Here is a 13,756-nt window from a genome sequence, read left to right on the forward strand (position 1 = left end):
CGTATTAAAGCGTTGTGGCTCTTGTAAATTCGAGCCCTAGCATACGCCCAGTCTAATTTACTTCCGTGCAGCCTTTTTCTTGAAGCTGCAACTTGTTATTTAGTCAAATGAAGTCATGAAGTCAAATGAAGTCAAGGCTGTCCGAAGAGGCAGTTGTCTCGATCATCAAAAAATATGCTCCGGCGACAAATGCAAAGGAAAAAAACAAAGGGAAAATAATGAGGTCATAAAGAAAAAAAAATAGTCCAGGAGCAAAATATCGCATAACTCAGGCCTGCCATAGTGTATGTATAGTAAAAGCACGATGTATCGGCAGCGAGCCAGCGTCCAGCTTATAAGCGCGCTATACCATAGTGAGTATCTGTATACTCCCACTACACGAAAAACTAAACAAAATAGAACCTCAGCGAAGAACAAAGCGAAGAACTGCAAGTGCTACACGTAATGCACTGGCAGTACGTTCCACCTAACAAAGCAGAAAATGACAGTTCGAGTTCGCATAACCTTGCAGGAAGTCAAGTTGTGAACGCATTCACGAAGCTAGAGCTGGTTTTGGTCAATCAGGCACCGAATATTCGCAAGATGTTCACGCTTTAAAAAAGACATCAGCGCGGAAGGAAAGGTGGAGAGGATCATGAGGACTGACTTGACATGAGCCGAATTTTTCCCTTTTCCTAGTGCAGGGTCGGCTACCCTGCACCAGGAAAAGGGAAAAATTCGGCTGCATGTCGTACTCCCGTACCACGTGAAGGCGTAGGCCTGCTGCACACTTGGCAATGCGCCGTCTGGCATCGTCGCGTTGCTGCTTTCGCAGTTCGGCTTCTTCGACTCGCGCAAACGGGGACGTTCTTTTCGACTTTGCGTCGCACCTTCTCAGCAGGGGTTCTGGAACGTATCCTGTTCTGTGTGTTGTACACAGGTGATTTCATTGAATATATGCACTATTCGCTTCATTTTCCTGAGCACTTGCAGCCTCAGGCTTACGGGGGTACGAACCATTGCACTTTTTGCTTGCTTACGGTGGTATGCGCCCTTTGCAAGGTTACGTGTTTTATTATTTTTTTTTGTACCACTCGACTAAACGCCGCGTTTGGGTACGCTGTAAGCGTGATTCCACTGAATGTATACACTGCGCGCTTCACTTTGATGAGCGGTTGTAACCTCTGTAATATGAGAGGGATGAGCCATACCGCTTTTCGCTTGCTTGGTGGAGTTTGAGCCCTTGCTGACGGTGATACTTTTTGCACCATTCGACCGGACGACGCATTTTATTCAAGGCCAACGGGGGTATGAGCCACTTAAGGCTTTCGCTTTAAAAGAAGATCGGTGTGTGTGTGTGTGTGTGTGCGTGTGTGCGTGCGTGCGTGCGTGCGTGCGTGCGTGCGTGCGTGCGTGCGTGCGTGCGTGCGTGCGCGTTTGTGTGCTTACAGCCGAATAACTCCTTGACGCCTAGTACAGCTTAATTATGCGTAATATCGTGCAATGTGAGAAACCTCTATGCCGCAACCGTGTGTGTACTGGGCAGCTGACAGCTCTTTTTTTATCATATTTTGATTGCTTGTCTGTTTATTTCTTTGCGAATGCACACGTATGCTGTAGCCACACGGAAGTAAGGCCACGCCTGAGCAACTAAAATTTGTCACTTGACCTGTCACCGCCATTCATTAAATTATGAAATTAATATTGTGGAAACGTGGGCAACAGGCAACATTTCAAATTAATTAATTAATTAATTATTCGCACTTAATTATTTAACGGCCGGCTACGATTTGCTGGTGGTCCATGTATGTTAGTGGTCACGCCCGGCAAACCCTCCTAAAGGGGTCTTGAACCACTCCTCGGGCTTGGTGGAAGAACACAGTCCACTAATAGCACATGCTACATGTGAACATCTCAGACAAATTTAAGTAACACTCGAGCACGGCGCGTGGAGCTCGCAGGAGGAGCGTGTAGTCACCGTTCTCTGAAACGCTCTCTTTTCAACGGAAGCCTGAGCCTCACTCTTTTCTGGACGTTTTATTTCGTAGTTACAGCAGATTCCCACACTCGGCACCTGATGTCGATCAATCAAGAAGAGCGTTTCGATCAGTGCGCTTCTCCCTAATGTCACTGTGCATATTTCATGACGCAGTTTAATAAGCAGGGTGATGTAAGCGGACATGTGCTTTCGAATTTGGATAATAATTTCGTACTTCCCGAAGAAGACGACTGTCTTCTGCTTACGAACGGGCGGAATTAGGCTTTGGCCACCCTGCTTACCGGTGTCGTAGCCGTCGAGTCTCGCCAATTTGGAGTAATTTCGAAGACTCAACTAGCCTCGAACCACGCGAAACCCAAGGTCAGACCACATGCACGCTTGCCAGCGCGCGCTCCCTCGCTCCTGGTTGCACTCCTGGTCAGACGGCGCTCTTGGTCGGAAGCCTAGGGAAACTTCGCTTCGTACTGAGCTATTGATAGCGCTTCAAGATGCGCAAGTTGGATGTGGCTACTCTTGATTGGTGGTGCTGGCGCAGGGCATAGACGGTCCGCACCACATAGCGCGGCCAGAGTGTAGCAATCGTGGCTTGTCGTGCACAAAGAAAACCATACGCATACGCAATACACTTGTATTTAGCTGCCGTCTGCTACGTAGCGTAGGTACCGCGGCTGCCGCGGCGTGCCGCCACGAGTCCGCTGGCTGAGCGCCCTGCGGCTCTCTGAGGACGACCGCGCTCGGCGCCTCACAGGCGTCAGAATCGGAAGTGGTGGACGTGAACATCCAAAATCAAATTTGAACTGCGCGCCGCGGCGGCGTTCAGTAGGCAGAAAGTTGTCGGCGGGCCCCGCTCCGCCGCAGCTTTTGCAGTGCAAGTCAATGAAGAAAGAGTGGAAGCACCGCGAAGTGGGCGTTTGATTGCCACAGTTAATTCTACGGTATTCAATGCCCATGGATATTAGGAAAATTATGCTCCAAATTAATTCGGAATAATCCACCCATTTCTTGGCCCATCGCGGGTAAGAGCCACATATGCGACAGGCTAGAACAACAACAACTGCCCTTCTGCTGGACGCACTGAAGTACTTTCTGCGGCAAAGTATTTGTGAAATTGTATGCTGTAACTACAAGTTTATTTCGCTACTTCTATAAAATGTGGTTCAGGGCCTGTTTATGACTACTTTCCTTTTGCCCGTCAACTTTCCTGCTTTATTGTTGTATCACGTTCACTCGTGATGGGAGTGCGATGACTGAGCATGACAATACGGCATATATCTTCTCTAATTCTGTCCTCTTTTGCGTATATCCTGCCTATGGACAACCTACACACTTGACTGAAAGTTCCAAGGCATAAATTTGTGGGGTCTTTACGGATGGCGTGACCTTACACACCTTACCCACTGGACCGTGTCTGTACAATAAAAACTGTGCCAACATTGTCGCGGAGTAGTCCGCGGTGTTTATAGAAGCATGTTTACATGCACCCTGTAAACAAGGCGATATAACCAAGTTTAGGAGTGCAAACTGCTTTAACACATTCGGCTCCGGTTGGCTATAGCCGCGGTTACAGCTTCTGTACAGTGCTGTAAGTGCCTGTACAGTGCCTGAGTGCAGTATAAGAATCGCAGTGGGCTTCTCTATTTCTGCACTCCTTTTTTTTTTCCTTCGCGTGTCCTTATCTGTAAAGGGCACTTACGTGCTCGAAGGGGTGCTTCGGTATCCCCGTCTCTCGCTAATGGAGGGAGGCTCGTTTGTCGACGCATATCGCGCAAGGCACGCCGCTCGATTTCCGCAAGATGCGAAGCGAATGTGTGCTTTAAACCACCACTCGCGGTCTTGCAGCGGGCGCCGTTTCTCCTTAGATAACTGGGCGGACTACTGCCGAAGTAGCGCTCGGAGGACGGTCTGTGCTGTGTGGGGACCAAAGAAAGAAGGAAATAACAGGAAAAGTAACAGCGTCGTTATCTCCGTATGTTGAGCAAAGTTCTGGCCCAGCACACACGCATGCGATTGCTCGAAACGGCCATTTTGATCTGTTATTTTCGTGCGCGTTCTTCGTACACGGTATAAGCGAGGAAGTGGGTCGAGCGTATGCGTGCTCGTGGCTGCGGCTAATGTTTTGAATTATCTGCTACGCATGTCTTATTTACGCGGCGTGCGGCTCTCCTTCCAGCTGTAGGTGGGTGTCCTAAACGCCACGTCGTATGTTCCAAACTGGATGTATATCGCATAAAGCTGTAGCTTCGCCATAGTAAGGGTATCTATTATTTGCATACTTAAATACAATCCCTCCGTTTTTCTTGACAGCGATGACTTGGAACCCTATTGGCATTTGCGTTCTGTGTCCTGAGAAATGTCGTCTCTATTCGCCAATAATTTCAGTTTGAATTCCGAGCTCGCGAGCTGTTTGGGACGGCTTTTTCCTGCAGCTCATGTGTCTGTTTTAAAACGCATCGCAATAAAAAAATGTATATTATTTTACGCGCAGTCGTAAGGATTGTGACAGTTCTTAAACGACCCCTCACGTAGTTTGGTCATTGCGAATTGAGAAGCGCGGGGCGCAGATTACTCAGCGGTAATCGCGTCTGAGATGTGTCAATCGGTACAAGCAGCTGCTCATATTTCAAACAGAACCTTAAGCTCTCTTCCCTCCGAAAGAGCCCTCCCTTCCTGCCAGATAATCGCGGTTAAGCGCGCGAATGCCTCTTCGCAACACTCCCTGCCTGCAACGTGCCGATTATGGCACGTGAACTCGGTGCAATTTCGGTTTACACTGCGCAGGGTTTACGTACGCTGTGTACAGAGTTTAAAACCGAAATTCGTGCACAAGTGTTGGGACATGTGCAATTTTTCGCACGACCGCACGCGTGCGGGGCGGCTTGCGGCGCTTCAAGCGTGAGTCGGCCTTTCCCTTAGCGGCGCGTTATTGCCCGTAGTTGCGTGCTGTGCCTTACCCAGTGCGGCAACGGCATCGCGAAACCAGCACCAATCGCTGTTTTGCGGCTGCGGGAGGAAGGATAAGCAACGTTGACGAGTACTTCAAACGGGAAAGTCTGGTTGGCGGTGTTGACTTATACGCCGATAATTATGCAAGTTGCGCGAGGGGAGAGATCCGCATTACCATCGCTTTGTCCGAAATCTTCGGAAAAGTCCTAGGCGCAAGTAAAAAAAAATAAGAAATTGGAGTACGACTTGCGATTACACGTCAGTACACGGTTTAATTGCTACGCATTCCGGTTATCATCGTGTAACTGCCGTTTTGTTGCGCTTCCACTTTAGAAAAGCTGTACGTATGATCGCCAGCTTCACGCGAACGTTTGGCTCACGCAAGGACAAGCACGCGGTTGCCGGGTTACAAAGTTGCACGCGTCGCAGTTTCGCAGCCCCAGCCCCAAGTTCGCGCTAGCAGAAAGAAAGGCCCCTGGCCCGTCGATGATGCCAGGAAAGGGCAACCCAGGCCAGGCACGAATCCACAAATAACCTCGTTTCTAAATGCTCTTTGCCATAGACCGGGCGACTTCGCTAATAATGCGACAAGCATCAGGATCGGTTCTGATTCTTTTTTTCTTAAGAACAATTTTAGCATAAGGAGATTTCGTGCATTACGCCCAGCTTAAACATAAGCTCGTGGCGTCAGACCAGGCCGCAAATGAACGCAGGCCCAGCTCTCCACTTTTTGCTGCGTGGAGCGGCTCGAGTTTCCATACGCCAATCGTTCACTAAGAATAATAAAAGAAAAACAAGGGACACGACTAAACCCTAACGATAGCTTAGAGAACAAGCAGGAGAATAAGCGCGCGAAGAAGCGTTCGCTTACTTTGCGCTTTATTCTATATGCCAAAAAGGAAGCCCTCCTCGAAAAAAAAATATATATAAAAGGGAACTTCGTATGATTTCCAAGGAAATCGATAAAATTACACCTTCACCAACTTTCATGTGCTGTTAATTTAACCGTTGTGATATCTATATGCGCAAGAATAAACAGAAGCTGATCTTTTTTTTTTTTTCACCGCGTTTACAGGTTCTCTTAGCCAGTGGCCATTCACCTCTCCCCTGCACGACAGCCAGCAGGGAACGCAGGTTTTTCGCGGGCAGTGGCACTGCATGTCCGATTCGAAACAACAGCGCACGAGGCCTATAACAGGCCTATAGGCACGAGGCCTATATTTTGCAATGACGCCTAGCGATATGTGCCCTTTATAGGACAGCGAACCCGCACAAATGACTATAGCACTGACTAGTGTTAACTCTTTGGCTGGGATGTGATCGTGTGTGATCGTTCTGCATATGCGTGTGTGTGTGTGTGTGTGTGTGTGTGTGTGTGTGTGTGTGTGTGTGTGTGTGTGTGTGTGTGTGTGTGTGTGTGTGTGTGTGTGTGTGTGTGCGCGCGTGCGCGTGTGTGAGTACGTGTGTGTGTGTGTGTGTGTGTGTGCCTGTGTGTGTATGTGTGTGTATGTGTGTGTGTGTGTGTGCGTGTGTGTGTGTGTGTGTGTGTGTGTGTGTGTGCGTGCGTGTGTGTGTGTGTCTGCGTGTGTGTGAGTACGTGTGTGTGTGTGTGTGCCTGTGTGTGTATGTGTGTGTGTGTGCGTGTGTGTGTGTGCGTGTGTGTGTGTGTGTGTGTGTGCGTGTGTGTGTGTGCCTGTGTGTGTATGTGTGTGTGTGTGCGTGTGTGTGTATGCGTGTGCGTGTGTGTGTGTGTGTGAGCGCACGCGCGCGTGCTCCGCTATTCCTATCTTAATTATCTGTCTACGTTCGCCACTTGCATTTCTTAATGTAGGGCAGCAAACTGGATTTTTTGTTCTGGTTACCCACCCTACTTTTTCATTTCTTTTGCATATTTCTCTCTGCATGGTTACACTACAGCGTGCAAATATGTTGTAGGACTTCGGGGGCGAAGTTCATTCAGCTTCTAGCTCACATTTCTCCCAACGAAGTTATATATATATAATAAGTTTCTTTTTAGTTAAACTTCCAGAACGCAACTTCATCGCGCCAACTGTGCGAACTTTCATAGCTTGCTTTGTGATGATTTACACATTCTGCGCGAAATCAAATGCATATAAATGCTAAAATAAATGAAATCACGATGGTCGACGAAGTGTGCCTTGTAAGGCTGGCATCACGCTAAGATTTTTTTAAAAACCAGTTCCAGCAGGAACGATATTGATGGGCGTACAGCTCTATACACAAAGCGGCCCGGCGCCCACAGTCAAGCCCGAAGCTCTCATTATGCATCGGCAAGCAAACATGGCGCTCGGCAGCTTTACGCAATCTTCTCTAAACGTGCCCGCAAGCTCTTCGAACGAGTGGCGCAAGCTTCTAATCGAAAAACCTCGCTCCCTTATGAAAAAGATGAGAAGGCGTTGTGTTGCTAGCACTGCGTGACGCGGTTATCAAAACATACGTCGGGCCTGGTTTTCCCCGTAATTGATCCCACCGGCTCCGTTCCAGAGGTAGACGTTGCCCGCGTGGCAATTTGGGAGGCACACAAAACAGGTAGTAAGCGAATTTAAAAACAAAACAAAACACGCATTGCCAGTTGCGCGGGGCATGAGAGCAGATGACACGCCCACTTTAGGATGGGATTAGGCGGCCAAATCGGAACTGGCAACCCCCGTAATCACTCCCGATCCGGCCTTCCCCCACCCTCACCCGGGTCGTCTATCCAGCCATGTATATATACACCCCGCTCACGGGCGCGCTTTCCCGACCTCCATCAAACCATCCTCCTTTCCAACTGTCCTCCTCTTTGCCGCAGGCAGCTTTCCATGGTAACGCAAAAGGATCCTGGGATGAAAATGTGACAAGAAAAGAACTATAAACTAATGCTTACTCCGTATAGGTCCAACATAAGGCCCACACGCGCTCGAAGGAAAAGAATGCGCTCTCCCTCGCCGTAGAATGCGAATACCGGGAAAAAAAGGCGACCACGATGAAGCCGATGCTGATTAAGCTCGCATGGTAAGTGACAGCTGGCAATCAAAGATGAAAAAGATAAAACGACAGTGACGCGAGTAGTCACAAAGGAAAAAAAACAAAATGAAAAGAAAACATCAAACGAAACGAGAGGAGGTTATACCCTCAAGCCCCCACTCACGTTGCGAGAAAACCATCGTTCTCTCCCCTCGTCCCTGTTTTTCCCTTCATACAATTTCCTCACCTTCGCCTCTTCGCTATTCTGCCTTTTTTTTACTCTGCAGAGCTTTCCGTGCGTAGGGACGCTATAGGGAAAGGGTGCGGCGAAGTGCGTGCGCCAGTGGTTCGCGCGTGTCCACACGGCAGGCGTCTGTCTCGCCGTGTCAGAACGCGTTAACCGACCTGCCGAGGGAAGGCCGTCCCCGAGTGATGCTGCCACTCCAGTGCAAGCATTTTATCCCCATCGCCTCCAGCAGCTTTTGTTCGCTGGCGCGCGTCGGCGTGGGCCGTGGGCGTCGATGGACTGGATGCGGTCGCGCGCGCGACAGTGCTCCCCACTCGCCCTTTATACGGAGCGGCGTGTGTGCGGCAGTGCCACATGTTACACTAAGACGCTCCCTATTTTCCTTGTACGCGCGTTCCCTTTTTGGAATACAGAACTTATAACATCGCGACATGACATGGAGCACAGGGAAAAAAAGGAATCGCGGGACAGAACACCAATCGAGAACCCGCGGTTCCTTTGAAAGCGAATAGCTTTCTTTAGTCCTTGAGGCCGCTCTCGTAGTCAGTGGCGCGTGGTCGTTATTTTACCGCCGATGCGAAGGCGCCGATACAAGGGGTGCCTGCTCTCGCATAACCTAGTTGCCTGGCCCATTATAATCGCCGAAGGACAACTATTTTAGCTACTTGAGACACATGTGCTGTCGCGAAACAGCTTTGGGGCGTCTGAAGGTTGACGTACTGTGGTGGAGCGCTTGAGAAGCACAGCCCTCCCGTCATTCCGGCCCCCCTCTCCCTCTGCGGCGGAGGAGGTGGACGGCAGTCGCCTTCTACTACTGCGCTTGCGCCGCTGTAGCCAACACACACTCGCGACGAATCAGCTTATATGTATAGCCACCTCTACTACCGCTACATATGTGCTGGCTAACGGCTCTTTTCTCGACGGAATTACGCAAAGGAAAAGCAATAAGCGATACTTCAATTTAGTAAAGCATTTAGTAAGCAGTTTATTATTATCTCTGCAAGAAGTACACGCCTTCACGCGCATCGTCTCTTTCATGAAAGTTAACTAGATTGACAATTGTCATCGAGTGTGTCCGCGCAAATTTTGTGTAACATTTGTCCCGATTGCTACAAAATTCGGTTGTTTAATTATATATATGCCAACCACCTCAACAGAACGAGCGCTTTTTTAACGCAACAGCGTTAAGGAGCTCGTGTCGCATAAAAGCCGGTGTCGGCGGCGTTGGCCGTGAGCGAAAATGTATAGATGAGCGAAGGCAATTCATAAATAAAAATATCTTGCAAGATGGGCTGTGTAGGAATCGAACCACGGCATCCAGAGTGTGAGACGGAGACGCCACCACTCAGTCATGAGTTCGATAGGTCAAAGCGGGACAAAAGCGCCTCTAGTGAATGCGGTGTTGGCTTAGAAACGTGCCGTAGAAAGTTACACTGCGGTGTATATCGGTAATTATGAGCATGTAAATACAGAAGTCGCAGTTAAACGCGTAGCAAAGTACGTTTCCGCTACATTTCCTCTGCGCTTGCCGCACACGCAGAGCCCTCTTGCGGCAAACACAGAATACCCCCTCCTCGAAATGTACGGCCCTGCCCCGACAGATGGCGGGCCACTCGCCCTCTCCTCGCGGCCGTGCGGGTACCGGTGCGAGGCGCGTCGCGGCCCGGCTGTCCGTGCCGATCACGACGTTTGGCTCGCGTAGATCGTTTCTCCCTCCGAGACACCGAGTTCTTTAGTTCGTTCCGCTTGCTCAGGCGCACGTTTCGTTGCCGTGCCGAACGCTGCGTTGCTCGGCGCTTACCGCGTGATTGGTGAGCGCGAAGTCCAATGCGGGGCGGGGCGCCTCGTAAGTGATCGCTGCGCCGTAGCGCATTGTCTTACACCCTTTAGCGGATGTAAGCTTAAGCGTCCTCCAATTTTTTATGCGAAAGCGTCAAATGGCGCGTTGAGCGAAAAGCCGGCGTCTTTTGTCTGTAGCAACGAAACGGTATCTACGCCAGCTCCACGCCAGATCACGAGCTATGCCTCAACGGAGCAGGGCGAGCTATAGCGCGCCAGGTGTTGCGTGAGGTGAAAAGGCATCGCTGCGACGTCATGTCACCCTAACTCTCGCTCTCGGCACGAGCGCTCCTCGACGGAGTAGAGCTGGTAGAACGGGTGAAAGGGAACGTCTTCTGCAGTGCTATCGTGCCAAGTCTTGCGTGAGGGGTGAGGGCACCGCTGCAACGTCACGTCACCTTCGCTCTCGGCACGACCGCTCCTCGACGGTGTAGAGCTGGTAGAGCCGGTGAAAGGGAACGTCTTCTGCCTCGCTAGTGCGCCAGATCTTGCGTGAAGTGAGAGGGAATCGCCGCGACGCCTCGTTACCCTCGCTCTCGCTCTCGGCACAAGTGCTTCTGGACGGAGAAGAGCCGTTAGAGCGGGCGAAAGGCAACGTCTTGGGCGTGTCTAGCGCGCCAAGTGTTGCGTGAGGGGAGAGGGAATCGCTGCGACGCGTCGCCCAATGGGCATCGCCACGTCGGGGGCATGCGGCGTTGGTACCGCAGGCAGCTCCTGCTTGATGCTCGGGCAGCATGTACCGCTTTGTTACATTGCTCGCAGCGCAAAGCTCGAAGGACCGCTCCGCACTGTTCAATAGGACATTATATGCTTTTGCATTCACAACTCATAAGAAGTGCTTAGGTGTCCTCGGATTTTTCATTCTTCCCTCGCTTTTCCGAGAGGCGTCTAATTCGCGTAACTATATAGACGACGTTTCTAGCACAGTTGAGGTATGGCTCTGAAGTGAGGCGCCTCGACTAAAAGGGAGCCCTTTGATTGCTTGCTGTGATTCTTTATCAAGGGCTGCTGTTCTATTTTTAGAGCGATATCTATAACGGGTTTGATCGTCATGTCAGCCGCAAGTTGGAAGTCATTAAGCTTAATTACGCAGGGTCCAGTGTCGCTGCCGTATGCGACGCGCTACACATTCATCCTAAATAATATTTTTCCGGTTGATTTATTGGAGTAGGAATTACCAGTCCGAAGCAAACGTATCTGTGCGTGCTTTGTGGCTATTCTTTACTGTTGTTGCGTTTCGCCTGCGACACGCGGTTTTGCCGGCGCGACTGCGGCGGGGCGGCAGACATTTTGGCCCGTTCGTCGTCGCCGCAACGCTCCCCGCCAGGTGTTTCCAGGCGTTTCCAGGCATGTTCCGATGCCACGTGTCTTCATGTGCGTGTGTGAGTGTATGTGCCATTGTGCCCGAACCAGGCGATGCGAAAGCAGGGATCACCCTCTCATTCCAGTCATTGTGCCCGAACGAGGCGATGCGACAGCAGGGATCACCCTCTCATTCCAGTCATTGTGCCCGACCGGCAGCGCTACGACAGTGTGCGTCACCATTAGCCCATTGTACATTCACGTGCTCGTCTATTGAGGGGTTCCTTCTTGCCCTCAACCGCGAGAGTATAAAAACAGCTGCCCCCGGACGCCAAAAGGAGGGCTCCGATTTCTTCTGTTGAGTAAAGTGCTCTCCCGTCTCTCTACTTCGGTCAACCTGACCGCCAACTCTTTGCGATGTTAAAATAAACAAGTTGTTTTGTTGTTACCAGTCGACTCTTGCTTTGCCGGGACCTTCGGATGCTTCCAGTTGTACCCCAGGCCGCCAGGCCAACGCTACCCTTGGGGCTTGCGACCCAGGTACAACCACGGGCGTCAGCGCCGAGTTCCCAACAACCGATGCCATCGGGGGGATCCAAACCTCTGGTTGGCAGCGGTGAGATCGCCTCCGACTTCAAACATCTGGTTGGCAGCGGTGAGATCGCCTCCGACTTCAAACAACTGTCTGCCAGCGGTGAGATCGCGACAACGGAGGCCAGCAGCGAAGAGATGCAGTTGACTGTATGCTGAGCAGCTCAACGACGATCCGGGAGCAGTGCAACGAGCCCTGTGTGATGACTGGTTGCCTGCAGCGGAACGACTGCGCTGGACTCTTGGCTGCGAGGTTTGGTGAGTGCGGGACTTTCTTCTTCTGAGCTTTGCCAGGCTTTTGTTAGTGTCAGAAACAGAGCTGGTAATTGTGGTTGTCGTTGCTGCCGGGTTAGTTTGCGGCAAGACAATAGTAAGCAGTAGAGAAAGCAGCATTCAGAGCAGCCATGGATTTGAAGTCGTTGCGCAAACCGAAATTGTTGGAGCTTGCAAGAGAGTTGGGTCTGGATGTCTCGGACAAACTCAGAAAACCAGAACTGCTAAAGGCTATTCTTGAGTTAGAGGCTGAGGATGACGAGCTGTCGGAATGCCTTGAGACCATTGAAGAGAGGGAGACTGCAAAAAGACAGGAGCGCGAACTTAAAGAGCAAAAAGAAAAAGAAGAGCGCGAACTTAAAGAACAGAAAGAAAAAGAAGAGCGTGAACGTAAAGAACAGAAAGAGCGAGAGCAACAAGAGCGTGACCGTCAACACGCTTTGGAAATGAAGCGTCTTGAGGTAGAGATGGAACGCGCTCGTAATGGAAGTCAGGCACACGGTGCAGGAGAACGCGTATTGTTCAAAATGACTGACCTGATGCGGCCGTTTAAGCTTGGAGAGGACATTGGTTTGTTCCTGGTTAACTTTGAGCGAACGTGCGAGAAGCAGGGGTTCTCTCGGGAAACGTGGCCACAGCGCTTGCTCACTTTGTTACCCGGCGAGGCGGCCGACGTAGTCGCTCGCTTGGATAGAGAGGAGGCAGAGGATTTCGACACAGTGAAATCGAGTCTTCTAAAAAAGTACCGGCTGTCTGCGGAGGCGTTCCGTCGGAAGTTTCGGGAAAATGAGAAAGGCAAAAGTGAGTCATATACAGAGTTTGCGTATAGGCTTATGTCGAACATGCAGGAGTGGCTCAAAGAAGAGAAAGCGTTTGGTGACCACGATAAAGTTCTGCAGTGCTTCGGGCTAGAACAGTTTTATAGTCGGTTACCGGAGAACGTGCGATACTGGGTCTTGGATAGGCCAGACGTTTGTACGGTGGCTAAAGCCGCTGAGCTAGCCGAGGAGTTTGTGACGCGTCGGGCTCGCGGAGCTAAGGACGGTCAAAAGGGTGAATTTGGCTCGAAGTTTGAGAGGCCGAAGTTCACACCCATGAGAGCAAAGGGGAACACGCGTAGTGCGGATGCGAGTGGAAGCAGTGCGACCGAACCTAAGGAGACGGCGGCAGCCGAAGCCGAACGCAGAAAGCGGTTCGAGATGAGGCAAGCGCGCGTTTGTTATACGTGCCAGAAGCCGGGTCACTTTTCGGCGCAGTGTCCGGAAACAACACCAAAAGTTGTGTTTTTTTCAATAGGCAGCACTGACGAGAACATGAAGCTTCTCGAGCCTTACATGCGAGACCTCCTCGTGAACGGGAAAGAGTGCCGAGTGCTTCGCGATTCCGCAGCTACGATGGATGTAGTTCACCCGTCTTACGTAGAACCCCATATGTTCACGGGCGAGTGCGCATGGATCAAGCAAGCCGTGGAAGCTCATAGCGTGTGTCTGCCGGTAGCAAAAGTGCTTATTGAAGGACCTTTCGGAGCGCTTGAGACGGAGGCGGCAGTGTCATCTATGCTGCCACCCCAGTACCCGTACCTATTTTCAAACAGGTCCGATCACCTCCTGCGCGAG

The sequence above is a fragment of the Dermacentor variabilis genome, chromosome 3 (genome assembly GCF_050947875.1).
Source record: "Dermacentor variabilis isolate Ectoservices chromosome 3, ASM5094787v1, whole genome shotgun sequence".
Classification (NCBI taxonomy): Eukaryota; Metazoa; Arthropoda; class Arachnida; order Ixodida; family Ixodidae; genus Dermacentor; species Dermacentor variabilis.